The 24,580-nt window shown below is 38.4% G+C and overlaps 1 long non-coding RNA gene across 1 annotated transcript; it reads right to left on the reverse strand.

The window, feature by feature from the left end:
* Positions 1-691: 691 nt before the first annotated feature.
* LOC115336287 lies at positions 692-6,465 on the reverse strand. Its single transcript, XR_003921684.1, has 3 exons — positions 2,959-6,465; positions 1,359-1,522; positions 692-1,279 (listed from the first exon to the last, which is right to left on the reverse strand). It is a non-coding gene; the product is annotated as an uncharacterized LOC115336287 (long non-coding RNA).
* Between the last annotated feature and the right edge of the window lie 18,115 nt (positions 6,466-24,580).

Raw genomic sequence — 24,580 nt, forward strand, 5'->3', positions numbered from 1 at the left:
TATTTCACTCAATTCTAAGGCTTATGTTCTAATGAATTCTTTACAAGAAAAACACATACTGGTTATGTAATAGCTGTGTGTGCTTGAGAGGGTATTTGTGCTTTGTTGTTGCTTTTTAATCATCTTTAAATTTACTACTTCTTGTAATGGACACTTGTGTATTTACAACAATATTCTGTTTACCCCTTAGATTATTCATGCCTGAGTGGCTAGGCTACTGCGGGAAAAGGTTTAATGAGTTTCAAGGGGATAGCACTGTAAAAACAGGAAAAATATAAAACAAGTGCCTGAATACTAATGTAACCCTGTAGCTAAAGCATATCGTCCAAGCCTATGATAATAGACAGTCGTCCCATGATGTACCTAATTTTTAATAGGATACCTTTATTCCTAATTGTACAGTATCTCCTTACCTGATGTCTTTCTAAATGAACCACACTGTAGCTAAGCATTTCAACAAAGCACACCTTAAAACTGAGATGGTTGCCCCTACCCTGAATCTTTTACATGTGAGAGCTCCACATATTAGCAGGCTCTTCTATTTCACATTTCGATTTTCAGAAAATTGAGCTGTTTTGTCATGGTGACTCCTATGGACAATGGACAACTGTCACAATGAAATCCAATATTGCCATACTCATGTTTGAATTAGACGCATAACCCCTTAATTTGTTTGCTTCAATTGTTTTTATTCAGGAAAACACAGATTTCACTTAGCTACTTATTTCTTTTCATAAAAGAAGTTTATTGTTTCTCCCGTGCTAAATTTATAATTAATCTTCACAACATTTTATCTAATTGTGTTTTCACAGAGCTCAATAACTTTTTTTGGCTAAAAAATGCAAAATCAGAATGTCCAATTTGCCACAAAACTAAAATCTACATATTCACACCAGTGGTTTACATTTCATATTTAATTCCTTCTCTCAGTCACCTACAAGGATTTTGAGACTTCTTGAAGTTTTTTCTATTTCTGCTCTCCTCTAGGGTTCCTGAAGTCTTCTCTGGTCTTGGTAGTGCCACAAAGTATCCTGCAATTGGCTTCTAAAGTATGTTAAATATGCTATCACAGCAAACTCTTCTGATCCTGCATTACTGAAGGCTCAAAAAAATTTTTTTTCACTTCGTCCACTGTTAATCTGGCCTCTCATCCTGCTGTCTTTGAAATGTAAAGTTTATCTCCACTGACTGCTAAGCAAAAAGCTTCACAGTGCATGCTGGATCTTCAACTCTTCTTAAATTCACTGCAGTTTCTCCTGTTTTCTTTTGACCCACATTTCTGCAGATGAACAAAAATGAACAGAATGAAATCACCTATACAATATTCTTATCCACCACCTGTTGATTTCATTGCCTACCTCTTCTTATTTTCACAAGGTCTTTGTCCCATTCTCTAATCTGTCAGTAGAACACCCTGAGACTGAGGCTGCCCTGTCCCTTGTCCTGGGTCACCAAATACTTCTTTACCCTTTGCACAGCAGGGGCAGGTGTTGCACATCTGAAGAAACAATGTCATGAAAAGCTGGAAGAAAAAACGGAAGTTTTGGCCATCACTTGAGTCTGATATGAGATCTAGCGTGCTACTTTCACACATCTTTTCTGATCAATAGTAAGGGTTTGTATATTTATGCATCTAGAGGCAGCAGAGTAAGGCCTTTATTCCACATCATCCTTATATTGATCCAACAAAAATAACTCACACAAGTGAACATAAAGAAAATCCATTTAAGTAATGACATATGTGACATACAATATGTCACCTCCCCTTTTAAGTAGATCTGGAAAAGCTCATCTTGCTCTATAGGTAAAGGTATAGCAGAGGCACCACAGCCAAAGCTTAGCAACAAAAAAGCACAGCATGGAGGATCCTATCCACCTCCCGTTTGCTGGGTAATTTACAGGCTGGATTTGTACAGTATTTGTACAGTGATCCATTCACAGTCTCCCCAAAAAAGTGAAGATCTCCGTGAAAAGATGCTTTCAGAACAGAATGTCAGTTTTCTAGTTGTGGAAGAAAGCTGGCAGCGGGTCTGCTATTTCCATCTATTGCCACTGCAGGATTGCTGTATATGGCCACACAAAATGAATCCAGGGCCATAGAATCCACAAACTGAATTATTCTCACAAGACTGCTGCCAAGCTAATAGCCATCCAGAGAGGAATGTCATGCATCTACCGTGCTTTTGAATTTCTGATACTTCCCCCTCATCCAAACCCAGATGAACGGCTTTTGAAGGAGTTCCTGCATTGTGTGGGGGAATACAAAGATTTTTAGCCCCAGGGCCCCTTACTTTGTTGGAAGGGGTTATGAAAAGAACTGTGTGAGATGCACTCCTGAAAAGGGTTTTTTATTACCAGACTTATATCTAATAACTTTGTCATGGATTTCTACACTGTAGTAAGCCTTTGGAGAACTCCAGAAGAGACATGACAATATCAGTAGTATAACGAACAGACAATTGATGGGACTCAAGAGACCAACGTTTACTGCTGAGCTGCTAGCAAGTCATTTAAACTCTGTGCTTGAGCCTCTTCCTCTATAAAACGCAGTCTTGACAGTCATCTCCCTTGAAAGCATTTTCAGATCAATTGGTAATATCCGAGTTACTAACCACTGCTTTTGTGCAGCAGCGTGGTGATCGCTGTGCCCTTTATCTACAGGTTTCAACAGCCTGAGGGTCTTTGCCACTTCCCCGAGTTACCGTGGGCCACTGACATCAAGACTATTTGAATAAATTCATGCTAAAAGTTAAGACACTTCTGGCTGCTTTGCTTTCTATCTTTGTGCTGGTTTTATATCAGTAGTGCTTTCTGATAGACGATTTTCCCCCTGCTTCCACACTACTCACAACATTGCAGCCAGACTTCGGGATAACTGTAATAACAAATGACTCCTCAGTTGTCATATTAACTGGGTTTTGCTCCTGCATACATTTAATGCAATCAACAAAAATCTACCTCAAGAAGTTTCAATCACAAGCTAGATGGCAGATCCATCGCTTCCCTCAGAACCAGCTGTATTAAATATCAGGAAGTGAAAAATAGTCAGAATATGGCGAGTGTCACAAGAACACAGCCTTCTCCTTGCACAGCCCAGGAAAACTTCTACATGAAGCTTCACTCCAAAATTCTTTTCTATTTCTCACCTGGGAAACGGGAAGTTTTAACAGATATTAAATTGATATTTATAAGTCACATGATAAATTATAAACATAACCTATAATCACAAGTGATTTAATTATAGGGGCAACCAGCCATAAGATATGTGCAGGGCTATACATATAAATATCCCAAACAGTAATGCATTATTACAGTAGTTTCTAGGACAACATGTCTTGGGCAATAGAAGTTATATTTAAATTAGCAAGTCATGCGGCACAATGGGAATGGATATATAGAAGGAAAAAGTTGCTGCTGAGAACCTTAATGGCTAAAATACACTTTTTTAAAGAAATCTTACTTTGGATTCCCTTTAATCTGGTCCCAAGCATTACATTGCTATTAACAGCTGAAATGCATTAAGTGCACCTTGGAGCATATCTTCTGCTTTATCATCATCTGAAGGGAATTCCACTTGCCTGCCCAAGGTCTGGTCTGTCATGTGAAATTCCAGAAATTGTCATAGAATATGCCTTATGCTGAATTTCTTTCTGAACATGTTACAGAAGTTTTGAACTTCAGACTGTGGCTTTGCATAAAATGTTAAAAGAAGGTCTTTAAATGTTTTGTGGTATCAGCCTACCTCCTCTCTCTAACAGAACAGAAGTGCTGCCCAAGGCCGCGAACCATCACTAAATGCACTACTGGCCAACTGGTGCTCAGTCACAGCTCAAATGTGCAGCATGAGAAGGCACACTGCCTTGAATGTACTGATTGCTTAAGAAAGACTTTTCTGGTTGAGAAACAAAAGAAAAAACAGCTGTTAATTTTAGAGTGTGCATTTTGGTTATTTGTTTAACATGAATTACACCACTAGTAAGTAAAAGTCTTATTTCAGTGCAGTTCTTTAAAAGCAAACTAACAACAAAAGGCAGTTTCTTCCTGTGATTTTAATTTATTATCCACTTTCCTCTTGCTTACTAACACTAAGCTGGTTTTATATCAACCAGTGCTCTTTTCAGCAACAGAGCATTTGATAGCTGCCCTAGCGTTGATAGTGATGCAAGAAATGAGATATGTTGATCCCTCCTAGTTCTGATGGAAGAACAAAAGAAAGTGGCAAAGAAGTGAGAAACAGAACTCTTTCTGACAAATCAGGCAGCTAAAGCTCAAGAAATCAGTAATTAAGAGCACAGATAATTGAATTTATTGAGTTCGACTGATACAGGGGAGAAACTTGGTGAATCTTGTGCAGACATGAACAAGAGGTAATCAAAGGCAGCACATCTGACTCCCCTTCCTTAGAGAAAAGAAAGGAGAAGAAATTTAGTCACCCTTCAGCATGTACCACAAAAATCTATCCAATGACAATGAAAATCAGAACAATCAGAAACAGATCTTTTTTCTTAAACACACTTTCAAATAGAAAGATAAACTTCAAAAAATTCTTTGTAGAAACAACTTTTTTGTTACAATCTATGATTTTAGTATCTAAGCTGATGCAATTTGATTCCTATTTGTGAGGGAGATGCTTAACTGCAAAATTGAATGTTATATTAAGATAGCTTTATAGCCAATCATGGCAATTATTTCACTCACATTAAATCATCTGCTGCTGGTTTTTTCTACATGACATTTTTATAGGCTATCTTTGAAACATTTATTATTCCTAAAAAAAGCTCTGATGAAGTGATGTGGCCAGGAGAATATTTATGTAATCAAGCTTGCTTTTGGCTAATATCTCCAAGATTTCATTTAATCCAAACATAAGAAATGCAAAGCCTGCCCATCTACAAAAAGTAACCTCTTTTTCTACTTTGGACATGACATTCTAATGGAAGGTGAATCCTAGTAGTGAGTAAACACAGGACTTCTGTGGAGCCCATAGCTGCAAAAAGTTCACACTTCTCCATAACATAGGGAATCAGAGGTCATAATCTTTCCTCTCATCTCTCAGACCCAACGTAAAAGCTGAGCACTTTCCAAGGCACTAACTCACTTCCCCAGCAATACACTTTGCTAGCCAAGAGAGCTCCACTTTCTACCACCCATTACTAATGGTCAAAACTGTTAATGCGTTCCAGCTCGCTCACTTTTATGGCCAAAGCACTATCAGTATATAGGATACTGCTTTGTAGAGTTCTGGCAGTGTGAAAATGAGATCTTACTGTGCCTTTCCCACCAAATTAGTCTCCTATTGTTTTTTTTCTTTGAGCATCCCACATCATTTCACAGCAACACATTGCATTGTCTCAGTTAAAGTGACAGATTCCCATGACAATTTTGATATGAGCACTGCTAATGAATTGTGAACCTTTCTGAACCACAAACAAAAAAATTTATGGTCAATTAATCATAAAACACATATTTCATACGTTGGAGGTCTGAGGAGAGAAAACTCAGAGTTCCACATGAGTGAGTGAGGACCAGAGAGCTCATTGCTCCAGTAAGGGCTGGGACACAACTGAGCAGCAGGGTCTTAGGGCAACCAGTATCAGCCATTGGATGCTCACCTGGGGGTTGAGAGTATTCAGCAGCTTCCCAGTTGCCATAGTGCCAGTTACGGGAGCTGCATTTGATCTACTTGCAGATGTATGCGAGATACACAGGTGGGTCACCTGTGGTTTTGGTCTTGCTCATTTGCGTCAATGAAAGTCTTGAATTACAGGACCATCCTACACCAGTAATGATCCATAGATTCTATTTTCAGATCAGTGAAGTAAATGTATTAGATTTGGTTCAGCACAAGAATAGGATGCATGCATGGTGGACAGAGGGGAGTAGAAACACTGTTAGATCCTTGACGACTAAAGCCCTTCAATCCTTGCTATTTAGGGTAATCAGGATACGGGAAGGGACTTGAGGTAGCTCCTTCTAAAAGTAAAGGTTGTACAGCTGTAGATCCTTTAAAAAGATTGTCATATACAAACTTCTATCAAAATTAGTTTACAACATTTTAATGGTATAAAATATGCACTTTTCCTTTCCTATTTTAAATAGAAAACTGTCACTTACTTTATACTAGTGTTATGTATACCAAATCAATACAAATATAATCAGCATTCTCCTTATGAAAAAAATGAAGTTATCTCGAAGACCAGGCATTATTTAAGATTTTCATTTAAAAATAGTGTAAACCCTAACTTTGAAATAAGAAGTGTCAACAAACCATGCATCTTTAATTAGATTTTCATTTATTTGCATTTAAAAAGAATAAAAACTTTTGAGATACTGTTTTTCTCATTTGAAATTCTTGAAGCGTTTCTAAGGATGGAGTGGCCTGCTGCTTTGATATTGCTACTTATTCACAGAATTATCAAAACTCAAGCCTTAAAAATTTACCTCTTTTTCTCTAAAACTAACAATATAATCACTTCTTAAAAAAAATTATTGCAATTTTAATTTAATGCAGCAGATTTTTTTTTAATACAGCATCAAAGAGAACAACAAATCAAAATAAAAAAATAGCCTTGGCTTATTTCTAAAATATGGTCTGTTATCCAGAAAGACTTAAAAGAAAAGTAATATAGAAATTGTTTGAGAATATTTTCTAAAATCATTAAAGAAAGAAAGTCATAGTAAACTGCCTTCATAATACTGTACTTCATTTCTATTCAGTGGTATTAGACAAATTCATATTTGTTTTCCTCCTGTTTTTTTTCTAATTCTTGTGTAGTATGTTTTGCTGGTGACTTATTTGTCCTAATTATAAACTTCCATGCTGCACTCTCTCCATGTTCTTTTTACAGAGATGAGTGCCTGAAAAGTTTTATTTAAGGACATCAGAAAAATAGCAAGATGCTCTAATTGGGTTTGTAATTTTCAAATTATTTATGCTCTTTGCCTTATTTTACGAGTACAGCAGAGCAGAAATATTTGTCAGATTCAAACAGTATTTTCTAAAAATCTTTCTGGAATAGAGATGCAGAGGCTCATGCCTTCTGATTCACTTGTGATGCCTAAACATTCATCAACAAAAATTGACCCTCTTGATTTTTGTTAGTCTCATTTTCGAGTTTTGTAACAATTCTGTTGCACTGAAATGTAGGTGGGGTTTTGGCAGGGGGCAGGGTATTTTGGTTTGGTTTGGTTTCGTTCGGTTTTGACAAAACATTGGATGGTCTTGCTATGGAAAAATCTAAGATAGAAACACAAAGCCCAGAAATGCATATATAATGACTGAATCCCTCCATTAAGAATGCAAGTACTAGAACTCAGACAATTCGAACATATTTTTCTTCATTCAAAGCTAACCTGGTTTAATGTTCATCTTCACTCTGTTTATTTAATTTGCTGAACTAGAATTTGTTAAATATATATATTTTAAGGTAAAATATATTTTTTTCCTTCCCATCACAGACATTTCCTGAGCATTAGGGTAGGACAGTAAAGACAAGAATTGCTCAAAGTGTCTCAGTTTCCCTCCTGGGAAGGGTGGATATAATATTCAGGATAACAGGACTGTTGCTGCAGCTTACGTATTCTGGTACGCTAGCTTTTCCCTTTTGCTCCCTGCTACATACAACACTGTAATCCAGAGCCTTAGGGGAGGGAAACCTTGAGCATGGAAATGTAATGACAGCCGAGACCTCGGGAAGTCACCCGTCCCGTCACCACAAAGACTACCGAGTGTGCCTGAACCTGAGACACGGCTTGTTAGCCTGCTCTGCAGAACGTCCACCACCGCTGCCTCCAGGATTTCCCCCTGTGCTCCCCTCCTGTTCTCCATAGCTAATGAGCTTTCCCTCGTACCCTACTTACAACTTCATTATGGCAAGCTGAGCTCATTATTGTTCACCGTGCTAGCAGACATACAGAATGTATGACCGCTATCTTCATCGGAACAACTTTCCACGTGTTTGAAGACAGCTCTTATGTCCTCTCACAGGTTTCTGGTTTCAAGACTAAAGAAGTACAACTCTTTCAACCTGCTTTCATGTTTTATAATCCTTTTATTCTTGTTGCCCTGTTTTGAACTCTCTTCAGTTTGTCTACGTGTCTAAAATAGTTATAGCATTTCAGATGAGCAGGTGAGGACTACTTGCTTAGATCAAGCAGAGCGAACTACTTATCATCCATGTCTTTTCTCCCTTCTTCTTTGCATCAATATCATACAGTAATTCATAGTCTGATTCTTTTGTACGGTACTTGGTCAATTATTTTCCATTCCTGTTTGAAAGTAGGATTTCATTCTAGGGAAGTCATACTTTACAAATGTGAATGTTCTGCACCAGGGGTGGGGAGGGCAGAAGAGAGAGATGGTGAAGGGGTTTGCGGGGGGATTTCAGTTTAAAATGCCCAACAAAAAGTGGCACGATAACATAGCTGTTTTAATAAGATAGAATAAAAAGAGGAGTATAGATAGTGAGTAAATCTTGCATCCCGTCAGATGCTGGGAAGCCCACTTTCACACAGCATCACACAGACCGCAGATGGATTTTCCCCCAGCACGCTGCGCAGATCCTGTCCGTGGAGGGGTTCCTTCTCCCTCCCATGCTGCAGTGCCTTTAATTTTGTGTAACCAGCAAAACCGTGCATCTTCTCCTGACAGGCTGGACTGTTATCTCCGTCGTAACGTCCACCAGCACGCAGCACGGGCTGGTACGGGGCACTCCAGCAGATTTCCTTGCAGCGGCTGCCATGCTAACGTGTGGGCTGCTCCAGCCTTAGGCACGGGGCCCGGCAGAGCAGACACGGCCTGCTCAAGATCGCTAACTTCTCAAATACAATGTCTTCCACAAGGCTCCCAATATAACGAAGGACACTCAGTTTTGCACCGTTGATTTCAGACCATTTCCCTAGTTTTATCAAAATAATACTCCGTGTGAGCACCCAAGCCAACTTTTCAGAAGCTGGCTTTTCAGAAGCTGCCATGGCCTCCCGTTCGTAATGCTCTCATTCATTCACCGAGGTGAGTAAGCATGATAGACCTCCTGAAGCATCTCCTAGGAAGCAGCTTGGCATCACCTTTATCCACAATGCTTTTATCTCATCAAACACGTACATGGGATGGTATTCCCTGCCTGTAGAGAAAAATCAGAAAATCCACTTTCTTCTTTATCACTTTTGCCCAGTGTTTTTACTGTGGTAGGGTGAAGGATTTAGAAATGTGTGCATTTTTTCTTTTTGCTTTGTAGTGACAAAAAAGAAATCAAGTATTCAGCTGGACTAGGAAAGAATTCACTTGCTCTCTTAACGTCTTGAGCTCCATTAAGTTTCTGTCCTTTCAGAGGTCTAAGAATGGCTAGAGATCCAGGTAAAAGTAATCAGTTGTCCTGGTAATAGAATTGCAAATGTTATTCTTGTTTTTAAAGTTCAGAATATCGGTTCTCTGTTTAGTTTAGCACTTAGAGATTGTCAGGTACTGCAGTAAATAAATTCATAAGAAATGACATTTCTGCAATTTTGCAAAACACAAGGATGATCTTTATGTCAAACAAAGGAAATGTGGATTTGTCCAGCAAATTCTGTAGTACTGCTGAGAGGATAAGCGTTACAGAAACAGGCTCAAAGTTTGTTCTTATTGGGTGTAGATTTGTGTACTAGCCATTGAACTTCTGCTGTTGAAAAAGATGTCAGAAAACTTACACAAACAGAAAATGGAAAAATAGCATGTGTGATTCTTTAATCAATTGCAAGGTGAAATAAGGAATGGAATAGCTTTTTTTCTTCCTTTTTTGTTACTTGAGTCTAGCAGCAAGGGTCCTGCAACTTAGGTCTCAACATATATTTAGTAGAATCAGGAAACAAGGTCAGTATGTATTGTACTAGCATGTATAAAAATACATAGAAAATATTAAAGAAAATACTAAGAATGAAATGGCATTATATAAATTGAAACATACATCTTCACCTGCAATATCAGCAGCATCAAAAGATATTAAAAATGAGTGCAGAGTGCCATATGACATAATACTAAAAAAGATGTGAATTGTATAATTCAAAGAGAAAGAAAATAAAGATAATTGTTAGAAATACAGAAGAGAATGAATGGATCATGTAAGTAGGTTACTTAGATGCTCCTATGTACACTCTCAGAGTATAAAGGTAGGTAATAAGTGTTGAAAATGAAAGAAAACACCTATCTTGTTAAGGATCCATTTCATTCTCACCCTTTCATAAGAACAATTTTTCCAAGATGGAAAAAGTCCTGTGATACATCTGTTTTTCACAGGCTCTTGCAAAACCAGTTTTTTGATACTTCGTCTCAGTTCTGCCCATCCACACACCGATACATCACCATTAGCTCCGTGACTACGATGAAAGATTTAGCAGTAAAAGGGCTGCCCACTGCACCTGATCTGAGAGCTCTTTCTGCAGCAAGCAATGGTAAGAGCGCAAGGAACCCTTTCATCCAACTCTGTAGAGCGGCTTGATCAAATTATAGCTGGCCTGAGAACCAGGTATTTCATTGTTCACCTTGCTTCACATACCTCTCAACATAACACTTTAGGTGGATGTCTCCAGTTTTGTTAAAGAATTGAAAAAAAGGAACCCCAAAGAAAGCTCATTTCTGTATTTTCAACAGAGTCTCATGAAGTATTCACATTGTGATAGTACATTGGTCTCCTCAGGTAGCACCTGTTAAAGACTAGAAGGATTTTTCTATTTTGGGACAGTATTTTTCTATACATGGTTTTGACTCAAAAATAATCGAGTTGGTTCAGTGCAGACTGACTGGATTCTTCTTTGCTTGGAAACCAGAAATAGAAAATTACAACCCAAGAAGTAGTGAGTCACAAAATGATTATTTGAAATCAGGTTTTAAAGCAGAAAACATTTTGTAACCCTAGCATCACTATTGCCCATGCAGGAATTCAAGTTATTAAAATCAAAAGCGTAAGGGAGAAAAGCAGGACAAGCAAGGTAGGTTGTTTTGAACCTAGATATCTGTAATAGCACCAACAACAGTATTGCTTATAGATGTTCTCAGCTGGAAAAAGAGAAAATGGAATTGTAACATAGATTTTTCTCCCTCAAAACCTATTCGTGTATTATTGTGGAGGCTTTCCATGAACAGCTTTAGCTCAATTTGAGCATATAGGTATTAAATACAGAGTGAATGAAAGAGAACATTCAGACAGGAGCAGTAGCACAGACCCACAAAAGGATTTTGGTGGCTGACATGGGGTGTAGGCTGAAATGGCAGTCTGATCTATTTGCTGTTATCACTGTTCTGTGGGATTTATGCAAAAGTGACAGCCTCATACAGACTGGGTACTTTTGATAATAAAATTCAAGCACAGGATAGTATCTTTCAATCAAAAACACAGTAAGTTGAGTTACTTCATTCTGCTGTTTCTATATTCAGCCAGTTTATCTTACCAATACTCAAAGACCTGAATCTTAAATATTTTTGCAGTGCTAAGATAAACCTTTAGGTAATTTCTGGCATCATACTAGAAGACTATCAGGAATCAAGTTTCTGCAAAACAAACAAACAAAGAAGTACTGCATTTTCATTCACTCACTGAAAGAATTTCAAACACTACAATACACATCAAAAAGAATCTCAGTCCTTTCACAGAAGGCAATATGATGTAGTAATGATATAAGGAGTGTTGAAAGGGGACCGACTAAATGACATTCATTTGTTTTGAAATTAAAAGAAAATGAAACCATTTCTCCCTAAAGATTGGTATTTCCACTTCAAGCACCTAGAACTAACATTAAGTTGTCTTTTAAAGCACTCAAGCCCTGCCACACAGATGTAAAGCTGTAAGATTTTATAACTCAATCAAGACCCTTCTGTTCTCTCTTTGAAACAAGAAAGGAAAATGGAAGTGTGTAGGTGCTGCAAAGATGAAAAGGAAGGTTCAAGGAGGCCACTGGGCAAAGTGCATACTAGTTCCTAAAATTTCCATTATGTACTTTTTGTCCAGCTTGCAGATTATACTCATGGAAAGACTCTCATCAAGCTCAATTGTGCCTGTTCCTCGGCCTGCGTATGGAAGAGAAACATTTTAAGCAGTGCCTATTCAGGGCAGCAAAGCTTACCTTTCTCCAACTGTTCAGGGAATTTTTTCTACAGTTATGAGGTCAGCCTAGATAGGAAGTACATTCATGATGAACAAAAAGTAATATTCCCTGTTAACATATTAAAGGGAGAAGTTGCACTGCTGCTGACAAGTGCTAGACAACTCAGTACCTCGCACCAAATGCTTACTCATCCATTCGTCTAGACAAATCTGCGATGATACAGGCAGGTTTTTTCAGCTCCAGATCAAGAGCTGGGTTCTTCTGTCGCCCCCATAACTCCCTTTAATGACCTGAATACATCAAGTTATTTCATTTCTAGGATTTCTGAACATTGTTTCAGAGTGAAAAGCTCCAAAAGAATAGTCATCTTACACAGATCCCTCAAATATTAAAAGTTGCTTTATTCAGAGATAGTACTTCCTTACTTCTGGGTCTGGCAGTTCCCAATGACGGAGCAGAACAGGTCATAAATTCAATATGGGGCTATAAAAATGTATAAATGCAGGAAATTTAAAATTTTGCATGAAATTTCTTCTTCCACTGCAATAACTTTCATGACTTCATTTCTAATTAGAAAAATCTTCAATCATAAAGATGAAAGGGCATGAAGGTGTGTTATATGCCAGAGTTTGGCTCAGGTAGTGACAGTATATTTTCCTCTTGTGCTTCAAATATCTGACTGGTTTGGGCCATTTTCAAGGACAGCAATTACAACTTTGTTTTTAATTCGGTTACTAGTACTAGTGCTGTCAGTTCAAAACTGCCCAAATTACTATCAGAAAATGCTCTCTATCTTACTTTTCACTTCTGAGAACCACATATAATGGCTTTTACTTTATTCCTATGACCACAAATATGGAAGTCATTTAAAGTTCTGTATCAGTGCAAAGTTATCTGTATGTCAACCTATCAATCTTTCAAACAATTTCCTGCATTCTATTGCAGAAGTGTCCAGTAAACACAGATTTGCTGTATTCCTTGAGTGGAAACAGAGATTTTTCAAATGATGCATTTCTTCTCTCTGTTTTTAGATCTTAGTTTGGACTTCTATAAAAATTTTGTGCCAGAGATTTCCTCTGTTTGCATTAAGACAGAAATCACACCCATTGTTTATCATCTCTCAGAAACCTGTAATTCTTTTTATTTTCTGGTTCTTCCATATTACTGAGTTCTGTTTTGAGTCTTGTAACCTAAGATCTTGGGTGTGACATGTCTACAGCAGTTCCAGATGATTTAGCCAGTATTATTTTAGTGATCACATACATTACAGCAGGAATATCTCTATTCATTGAGAAAACACTGTAACCCACTGTTGTTACATTTATACTGGAGGAGGACCAAAACCAAAATGGCTACTGTAGAATAGCGAGCGATGTATACTCCTTCTTTACCTCGGAACCAAATCTGCAATGAGATGAAATATTCACTTCACTTTCACACTTTTAAGGGATTGATTTCTAGTCTAGGCATGGCATGTGGAAGGAACATTGCCCATTGCAAAAGGCCAACGTTGCCTACTTTGGGCATCATACTAGCCTGTCCTCGGTGGGTCTTCCTCATCAGATTCTGCAAACCAAGAAACGTCAATATAGTATCTGTGAAAGCAGCTCTTAGAAAGTTGTTACAAGTAGCATAGTACTGACCAAGAAAATGCTTATTCGGCTTTTCCACTGACATTCTTAGAGAGGAATATGAAACAGGCATGTAAAGGAGAGCACAGCATTGTAATCTGTGCAACGTATACGGTAACATGGGGACTGAGTGGACACAAAGGCCGTTGCTATGTCTGAGCATCACCAGGATGCATTTCTAGTAGAGAAACAGAAGCCTCTGCTCTCCCATGTAGCAGGGATGTGAAGGACAGGGAGAATGACAGTGAGAAAGGCTGTAAGGAAACAGCATTTTCTACAGACAGACAAGGTAAAGGCATTTAGTGCAATGAGCAGATCATATACTAAATTCTCTCTTTCTTACCTGTTCCCTAGCAATACAAATGCAGTCAGACCTTGATTACTATTGCAGTGAATAATAAGCAGGTTTGAGACAATATAAAACAAAAGCATAAGTGACACTCTGATAAAGAAGAGGCAAGAAACGCATTACAGATGCTGAATTTCAAGAAAAAATAAAAAGTAAACAAAATAATGTTATCTGGATTTTCTCCATGACAAGGATTTTTAAATAGTCAGCTAGATTTTTAAAATATTGTGATTTGGAAGCAGAAACCCATAAAAAGAGACATTAAATACAAGCAAGATGGGAAATGAAGATGGGAGAACCCCTGAGCAAGTTATAGGAAACTCCTCTGTCTTTCTCCTGGAAGACTAGAAAACAAGACTGCTTTCCTGCTCTATTTAGTTTGGCAGCAGACCAGTATGTCCAGTATGACTGGGGTGGTCTAGGGTCTTATTATTAGCATCTGCCCACCTAACAATACTACTATTAAAAGGCCATTCCAACCTTCCAAAGAGGAAGGGAAGATTAAACTGCTGTAAGTGGAAATATATGTCATTCTTTTTTGCCCGTGTGTTTTATTTTTTGTTTTCCTTTGGCTACTGATCAGGACTGCCATTTTCCTACTACAGTCACCCAACTTGAGTGCATAACATGACGGTTCACAGTACTACTCATGACAGACCATAACCTGATCTTCCTGACCGCAAAGGTTAGCAAAGACAATTTGCATGAACAATTACAGTGTCAAAGCAGCTAAAGGCCTAACCTATACTTAACTGCCATCTCCATGTGATTTTTTTTCCTGATTTTTCCTTTAGAAACAAAACAAGCCACTCACCACAGATGAAAAGCTTGACTACCCGGAATTCAAAGGGGCTGTGTGTCAAAGCAGCACTTCTGGTGGACTCTTGCTCCCTATCAACCTCTTTTACAGTTTACACTTGAAATTTCCAGCTCAAGGTTCTCAGTTAAATTATTTCAGCTGTTCATCTTAAGAGCCACCCACTCATGAGTAAAAATGACTTGACTACTACAAAAATAAAATCCGGACAGGAAATTAATGAAATTCATAACTCCCAGCACAAAACTAGAGCTTCATTTTCAAGAGTAGCTTTTTTTATTTACTACTTCACTCTTTCTCCATTAAATAAATATGGTGTTTATCTATACAAGTGCATCATTCTCTATTACCCAGAATTTGCAAAGTTATCCTTGGATTTGCCATGAAAATGAGTGCTTTTAAGCAGAATTGTATTTTTCCATATGACTTAACAGTTGTGTAGAACATAATGAAGCAGGCAGGAATCTGCATGTATTTAATTAAGTCTACCAATCTGCCAGTCCTACAGCATTCACCTTTCATTGTGTTCATTATATAGTTTGATTGTGTTTGCTACTGTTAGGTTTCTAAACTTAGCATGTGCTGTAAACACTGTTGCCCATGGCACAGGTCTCCTGTGGAGTATTCAGGTCTCCCTGTAGTACTCAGGTCAGCAGATTTGCAGTTGTCCTGTACCATAAATGAAAAAAAAAGACATTGAAAACTAACCTTTCTAGTGCACACAATTTTTCTAAATTTAGAAATTTATTCAAAAGAGCTGACCAGATATAGCATGGTAGTTGTGTCCCGTAAGAAATTATCCACATCAAACAACTGATAACGTGTACAAAATGTCTTGCTATGTTAAATCCTTTTTGGGGTTAAAAAAATGCAACAAAAAAACGAAGACAGGATTTATTCCAAAGCCTGTTAATGATATTTGCAAAGAGCCTTTATGAGTCAGAATGCAAAGTTTGCTCCATGGTGGCTTAATTTGCCAGGCAAGAAGTGCTCTCAAGCTCTGCTAATCAAAAGATTGAAATGCAGCCTTTGGGATCAGGCTGAGCCTGTTACTCAGAAGCTGAAAGAATTTAGTTGAGTTGCCAGACCAACCTTAGAATCTTTCTTTCAAAATACAGTTAGTTTTCACCCTTTGCCACTCCAGTAGAGTGAAATCTCAGCACAATGCAAGACAGATTAGACATGAAAATGCCTATTAATAATAAAGACAGGTAGGTGTGTCTCTTTCACAGTTCAGGAAAATTACCATGGTTTCCAAGGGCCTTATGGACTTCAGAAGCCTACTGCAGAATATACCATAACCTAGTTATTTAAAGGTTAGATGACAAATCAGTGAGGCAGTTGACTGTATGAAGAATATTGTTTTTTCAAATGGATGTCTTCTAATGCAATGATTTTATCTTCTAATATAATTTCTTGGTTTGCTCGTTTAGAGAGTTAAAAAACATCAGACATGTCTCCTCTTACTTGTTCTCTCCTGTAATCACATATAAACGTCCTTCAAAACACTCCTAGTGTATGTACTAAATTACATTGCATCTGCTTCGTAATTCATGACTACCAGTTGCAAAGTCTTCCTTTGAATGCTCTTTGTGTCTTCAACAGTGCAAAACTAGTCAAATTGGCATTAGCAGTAATATTAACATATTCTGCAGGGGAATATATGCAAATTCACAAACAGATACGCACCTATAGCTATGCTTAACTGGTAGAATCACAGACTGGTTGAGGTTGGAAGGGACCTCTGGAGGGGATCTGGTCCAACCCCCTGCTCAAGCAGGGTCATCTAGGACCAGTTGCCCAGGCCCATGTCCAGATGGCTTTTGAGTATCTCCAGGGCTGGAGACTCCTTTCTGGGCAACCTGTGCCAGTGCTCGGCCACCCTCACGGTAAAAAAGCGTTTCCTGATGTTCAGAGGGAACCTCCTGTGTTTCAGTGTGCCTCTGGTCTTATCACCAGGTGTCACTGAAAAGAGCCTGGCTCCATCTTCTTTACACCCTCCCACCAAGACGACATCCCCCTGAGCTGCCTTTTCTCCAGGCTGAACAGCTTCAGCCTTTCCCTTATAGGAGAAATGCTCCAGTCCCTTAAACATCTTAGTAGCCCTCTCCAGTATGTCTACGTCTCTTTTGTACTGGGAAGCCCAGAACTGGACACAGTACTCCAGGTGTGGTCTCACCGGTGCTGAATAGAGGAGAAATGCGCCACTCTCCGGTACTTCACACTTCAAACATATACCAGCACTTTCTGAAATTGTTTTGGTACTTCGAGGTCTCAGGACCAGTATTTCTCAATTTCTTTTTCAATTACTGTTCTAGATACACTGACAGCAATTACTTTAATAAAACAGACTGCCTGGTATATTCACCTATTACATGTAACCGTGCATATGTACACATATGTATTTCATACAGGAAAGAGCTATTCAGAAGACCCCAGTTATGCTGAATTTAGTATCATTTTATGCAGAGTCTCAGCTTGCTGTACGTTACCATAGGGTTTAAGTCTTTGTTGAATAATTCAACACTATACTTTTCACTGTTGGAACTTTCATTTATGCTGCTATTAGGTTCTCATCTGACAGACAGCTATGGTCCTTGTAACTCTCTTCTTATCTGGAGAAGTAATTTTATTTTCTTACCCAGTGCTCATGCCAACCATGCATATTATTTTCCTTGTCTCTCCTTCTGTAAAGACATTTTTCCTGACATTTACCTCTTAGATTTCTTAATTTTAGAGAAGATTCATGCCAGTAACTACTTAAATCATCTTCAGGTATATACATTCTCCAGGAGCTGTTTCTATTTAACCATGCTTCTTGAACTTCAAGGAATGTTCTATGAGAGACCTGTAAGATTTTTTTGCTGATGATCCATAAAATAATGTACTTACTTGAGTTTGAATATCTTCTTTTTCACACTTGCATAGCCCAGCAGAGGTCTCTTAGCATTTCTTGGACACAATTTAAAAAGGGTTGCAAGATTAACATGTAAACAAACAAGTAAAATAATATATGTCTTGTATAAAAAGAAAACTTAACCCTTTCCACAAATAACCACCAAAGGAAGTGCTGTGAGTGTTATGCAATTCTCAAGAAGTAAGTGATCTGAAAAAAAAACAACATTGGCACTTTTTTCTTTGAGGACTGCTCAGGCATCTATATCATTTAATAAGTGCCCAGACAAATGGTCATGATATGCACTTAAATGTAACCATCCTCAAATGATGAATCAGGGTTTCAATATCCTCCTGCCATCTGCAAACACTTAAGCTGACAGGTACCTTCAGAACTCTCGAAAATGCTTTTCTGATTTTTATTGCATTTAGATCACTGAGATAAAACTTGATCAATGATGTGTCAGTAAATATAGCAATGGGTAAAACTGGAATTTTATATATTTCAGATTACATCTGTCAATTTTTTATGTTTAAATACATACTGCATCAACCTGTCTGGTGAACTGATGTTCTTTATTACATATTTTATGAGATAAATGTTTGGTGGAACACAAAATTTTGATATATTCAAGAGACAAGCTTACTAGCAATTTATTCATATTGATTTCAGGGCCATGAAAACATACACAGGACTCGTCCTCTTATCAGAAAATTCCGTTATCAGAAGGTTTTCTTCAGATGTTTGCTACTTTGCTTTGGTTGTGTTAATAAAATAAGTTAGAAACCCACTCATTTTTAATATTATAATAAATTCTGTGAGGAAATGATCAGGCAGGAGCTGAATGTTAAGCAGAGACAGCATACAGAGGTTTTATATTACAGACTCCTTTACTTTTAAAAATTAAATACTTTAGTAATGGAATAGTTCAACGAAGCATTCATCTGAAATACCCAAGATTAAAAACACCACAATAATTAATACACCTACTTGTTATGAGGAAATAATATAAATAGGACCAATAAGGAGAAGACATTTTGCTTCCTAATAACAAGAATTGAATTGCCAATCAGGACCTAGCGGGACCTATACTCAATGAATACAGAAAAGGTAAAGCTACCAAACTTCTATTTCCAGAATTGACAATAAAAGGAAAAACAGTAACTCTGATCCTAAAAGTAAGTCATATTGAAAGCTGAGGAAGTTAGCAAGCAGTAAAAATGAAATATGTTATTAATTTTAATAAATATATATTAATGAAAAAATGACATTTGAAAGAAAATTAGAACTAGTTCCAGTCTTTTGCACTTTGTTTTACCACTTGAGAAAGAACACATTAACCTGCACAACCACAACAAATGTACCATTGAACTTCTAGTTTAAACCTCATGCAAGATCCACCTTACACTATGAAATAATACCCCAATACACCATGCAAGAGATCCAGTTATTTTAGAATAGCTGTGATCTTTGTTATGAAAGACTTCTACAATCGGGGAAGAAGTTTACAAATGGCAGATTAAATGGGACTTAAAACCATGCAGAAATCGGGTGCAGATATGCAGTCCTGTAACAGACGGAGAGAGATATCCAGTCACTCCTCCCCACATCCTAAACTGGATTTTCTCACCTCTCTTTGGCTTGATACCCAGTCTGGTAGATATTCTCAAAACACACATCCAGAACTGGACCCGGGAAAGCGAGACGTTGACCCACACCTGATCTGAGATCCCTCTCAGGTCTCGGCCGTGTTCTCAGCAGCCAGGCAGCACCAGCACACGTGTAGCCATGTTCAGGATAACTAGCAGAGGCTTGGGCACCTGGAAGGTTCAACGGAGCTGGGACTTTAAGCATTTCATGATGCCCAAATACCGCTTTTACCTTCACAGAGTAGCAAATGATTTCCTTGTGGCTCTATTCTCAACTTTTGGGAGCAGATCTGCAGCCTTGTAGTTCATGAAATATGGGATTCCCCCCTGCTTGTAGACCACAGTCATCATGCAAGCTACCAACACAGACCTCAGGTCTTGTGAGGCTTTGGTCTTGTCCTGGACTGTCTGGAGCCATGGTTTAGTTTGTTTAGCTGTAACAGCAATTATTGAACAACCAGGTGACTACAATTCTTTTAGTTTTTGCTAAGATTTCATAGAATCATAGAACCATTTACATTGGAAAAGACCCTTAAGCTCCTTGAGTCCAACCGTTAACCTAACACTGCCAAGTCCACCACTAAACCATGTCCCTAAGGGCCACATCTACATGTCTTTGAAATACCTCCAGGGATGGTGACTCAACCACTTCCCTGGGCAGCCTGGTCCAGTGCTTGACAGCCCTTTCAGTGAAGAAATTTTTCCTAATATCCAATCTAAACCTCCCCTGGCACATCAGTTGTACAATTGTGTGGTGAAATCCTCTCACATATTTCTCATATATTTCTGTAACTAATAGATGATAATAACAAATAGTTACTGTAGGGGGTGAACTACTTTTGATACTAAAATAATGTAGTGTGGAGAAGTACAAGCATGAGATGACAGGAGGGACCTTGAAAGTGTGGGCACAGGATGATACTGGAGGCCCCAGGGCTATAAGCAATTCACCAGCAGTCAGCTACTGGTTATTGAAAGGAATGCAACCTTTGGAGCTGTGCAAAACCAGTATTAGGCTTAACAAAACTTATGCATATCCAGCATACGTACACCACAACATATATTGCAAACCCAGATGTAGTGCCACATTGCAGATTAATGAAGAAAAAGCAAGGTATAGTGTGTGTTAGCAAACACACGAAAACGAGCCCAGGAGTGAGGAGGAAGAAGCCATTAACATCAGCATCATACTCATCCTATGAAAAGACCTGGGATGCCAATCCCTTGCTGATTAGACTGTTAAGACTTCAATTAGGTTAACAATAAGTTCTTCTTGGCTTTGCCTATGAGGTCCTCCCTTTTTCCCATAACAAGATTTTGAGTGTAACAAGTTGGTGGGACTTCAAGCACCTATTCTGTAACTCAGATGCAACAGATTGGGAATAGATTGAGACAGTTTGAGATTGCAAAGGGGTGAATGGCTAGAAGAAAGATGAATTGCGTCAATGCACCATCACAGATTCAAAGGAAGAAAAGTATAGCTGCCATTTTCAGACTTACAGAAATAACTTTTATTACTAATATAAATACATTTTAAAGACATTTTTATATACATACTCCTATATTAAGGGGGAAGACATTGTTATACAGTGTGCCAAAGTAACAAGTCCCTTTTCTTCAAGGTCTGGAGTAGAGAAAAACATCAGGCCTAATAACAACATTCAAAACTAAGATATAAATGACGAAGGGGTCTGTAAGAAAGGGAGAGGTGATAATATAATTCATGTCATTTTGCTGACAGTCAGTCTCACAGCCTGCTCTGCCAATCACCAAGAATAGCAGCAGTCACCCAGCAAGGAGAACTGATTACAGGCAGTGAGAGGTAAGGACAAAGAGTCTGTTCCTTTGCTAGGATTCCTGGCTTCTCAAATGCTGAATATTTATGTTAACTTATCACTGCAGTTCACATATTTCAAATGCATTTCATAAATTATTGTGTGCGTTACTGAAAAATAAATGGCATTTTCTTTGTAGTTAGCTATTCTGGACACAATAAGGTAAATTATAGTTAAATAATTGATGTCTTTGTTGCTGTCTTTTCTAATCCTGTGAGTGGTTAGTGAGAGCAGTGACTTCAATTTCTAATTACGATGAATCTCTTCTACTTGTGGAAAACAGATCAGAGCATGAAAGAAAACACACCAATTCAGGTAGCTGCTGTCACAAGCTGCATGTAAGATGACATCATCCAGTGCTAAAAGGCTACAAACACGAAATATGCTTTAAAGGTGCATATACCCAAGCAGTCTGCTATTGCCTGAGATTGTGAACATGTATGTGTTGCTAATAGACACTCCAAAGACAATTAGAGAAAGCCCCGCAAGCATTTCCTTGCAATTTTTGCTGTAACAACTGACAAGATACTTATCTTTTTTTCTTTGGGAGACTTCAGAAATTACTCAAATCCTTTCAGAATGAACCCTGAGTGATCCCTTCACTTCCAAAGCTCTCATCCATGCAGTTTCTTGTCTTTGCTCAACTTTTCCCCAACCAGTCCCACATTTTTGGAACCTTGTTGGACTGCTGACAGGATGAAATACATAGTAGTTCACGTAGACATTCCTTGCTTCCCATAAGCTATGTGAAGACAGCAGTATAATTCATGTTTCTTGATACATCCCAAAGTCTGACAGTCTCAAATGTTACAGCAGTTGGCTAAAGCTGAAGCTCCGCTGTGTTCAGAGAGGAGTAAAAGAAGAGAAAAATAGTTCTGAAGAATTTGCTTCCTTTGAAACATCCTCCACTATTGATGATCTTCCCTGTCATATTTTAAGTCTGTCTGCACCCAAAAAATCATTTTGGATTCATTCAGTGTTTCTTGATCCTCAAATATCAGTCAGGAAAAAAAAAAGTACGAGTAATCAGAAGGTCGTAATCAAGTGTGATCTGTCATTGACACAGCGATGCCAACTGTCAAGATAACCAAGCCTCATCCCTGCAACCCAGAATGAAACCAAGATCCAAAGTAAGCAAATTTCATCTCGGTACAGCTGTCTTATTCCTTTGCAAGTGATGTGCTAGAGTCCTCTGCAGCAACGCTTTCCTGTAACTAGATAGTCATGGCACGCCGTTGGATTGCTGAACGAGCAAGGATAGATCCTTACAGGAAGCCCTACGAGACCGAAGAGTCACGCTAAGTCCAAATGTTGCAGGAAAACTCAGAGCAGCTTCAATATGACCTCTAGGCCTAATGCTGACCAGTCCAAAGCAGAAAGCCGATGTTTATAATTTCTGAAATCTCTGGCCATCTGTTCTCTAAAGCTTTACAATATTTCTATTCTGCACATGTCTAAGCAACAAGGCCAGCTTTGTAGCTGACTCATAATCCCACTCCCTGAAATTACTTCCTTATATTAAGAAAGTAGTCTTAATAAAAATGGAGGTGGGAACCCTTTCCCTTTTAAATTGCTACATCTAACATCTGGAATGTGCCCATCTTTGTTTATGCTGTTCTGTATGACTGAAACCAAGTCCCTAATGAATATTGTTTAATGCCTGCAGTGTCCTGACATTGCACTGGTAGAAATATTTAAATTCCCATTTTTGAGCTAACTGAAGCTTGGCTTAAACAGGCTCCACAACATTCATTTTGGTCTGAACAAAACAATCATTTTTCTCTTTTTCTAATTCTCAGTGATGCAAAGCTAAAATGCCTTCCAGTGCCAGTTACATTTTGTTTTGGGGTTAGTGAAAAATGAAGTAATGCCTTTAAAATGCCTAACAGCTAGTGGTGGAAGCCTCATCCAGGAGATTCTCAACACCTGCAGTTCTGCTTTGCCCTGAGTATTAACCATCTCTGTACTGAAATATTTATCAACCCACTGACGGGCAAAACACATCTTTGCTTCGCCTAGTCTCTTGGATTTCTTCAGTTCTTCTTCTGTCCTTGTGGATGCTAATAATCTAATCCATTAGTAATAACATCAACCCTATAAACTAATGAATGCAATTGATAAATTATGTCTCAGAAAGTACTTGCTGTGCTCAGCATAAAGGCTAGCTGTTCTTCTTCACATGACCACAATGCTGTTTTGTTTAGCTAGCCTGTAAAATAATGCCCGTTGTATTTTCTTTAGCTGCACTCCATGTAATTTGTATTTGCATGGGGGAACTGGAGGAGTGGCTTTGAATAATGCAAGTTCAAAAGCCCAAGAGTTCTCTATGGAAGTATTCCCCTACTCAACTTTCCAGGGAGTTAGCACAGCTCAGTATCTTGAAGCACTGGATCCTAAAATATCCTTCACGCCTCACTGCAATTCATTTGTCGAGTATACACGTACACAGAGACTCAGTTTCTGCATGTATCACTGAAAGTGGTTTTAGACTTCATTTCTCAGGGGTTGAATGCCATAGAAACAGTTAAAAAGCATTTTCTGCACTTACTATTAACAAAGTCCCTTAGCAGGCCAGTCTCACAGCACAAAATCCACTTAAATACTCTATTTAATACACTATAGTAGATTTGTGGATGTAAATAGCCTCTAGCTTTATCAGAAATACCAACAGAGGCATTAAGAATGGTAGCATTGGGACCTCTAGGTATAGCAGACATGGTGTTTTAACTGAAGTGGGGGGAGCAAGGAATAATAGCATGACTATCAAAGAAGCTGGGGAGGGAATCAAACTTTCACAGTCTGTCTCCAGAGGGACAGTCTTACTGCATCAAGTCATCAGACCTGACAGAACTAGCCAAGGGATATTTATTGTGACACAAAAACAGATTAAAAATTGACTTCTTTATAAGAAAGCTTTTGTTTTTAAGCTCACTTGTTGTTGCCAGACCTTTTGAACCATAGCCACTTTCCAACCTGCAAAATGTTTCAAGCTTTAACATGTACCTGTTTTATCAAATGTTGTATCAAATGCCCAGACCAGCTATAGACCGTCCCACTCCTCAGCCCAGAAACATGGTTGAGCAGAAAGAGGAGATAGCTAAGAGCCCTCTTCCTTCCTGGTGGGAATCCCCTTCGAAGGGGAAGACCAGTCAAAACATGAATTTTGAGCAGCACGGTCTCGGGAAGTGGAAAGGTGTCATCTCGTAGAGCAAAGAGGATATGGCTGCTTTTGGGGCTCCTCAGCCAGGACCAGCTGAGGAGCCTCTGTGATCTGTGACACAGCAATTTAGCTTGCTTCATTACTCCTGCAGACGTTCCCAAGTTG

The sequence above is a fragment of the Aquila chrysaetos genome, chromosome 26 (genome assembly GCF_900496995.4).
Source record: "Aquila chrysaetos chrysaetos chromosome 26, bAquChr1.4, whole genome shotgun sequence".
In the NCBI taxonomy this organism is placed as follows: domain Eukaryota; kingdom Metazoa; phylum Chordata; class Aves; order Accipitriformes; family Accipitridae; genus Aquila; species Aquila chrysaetos.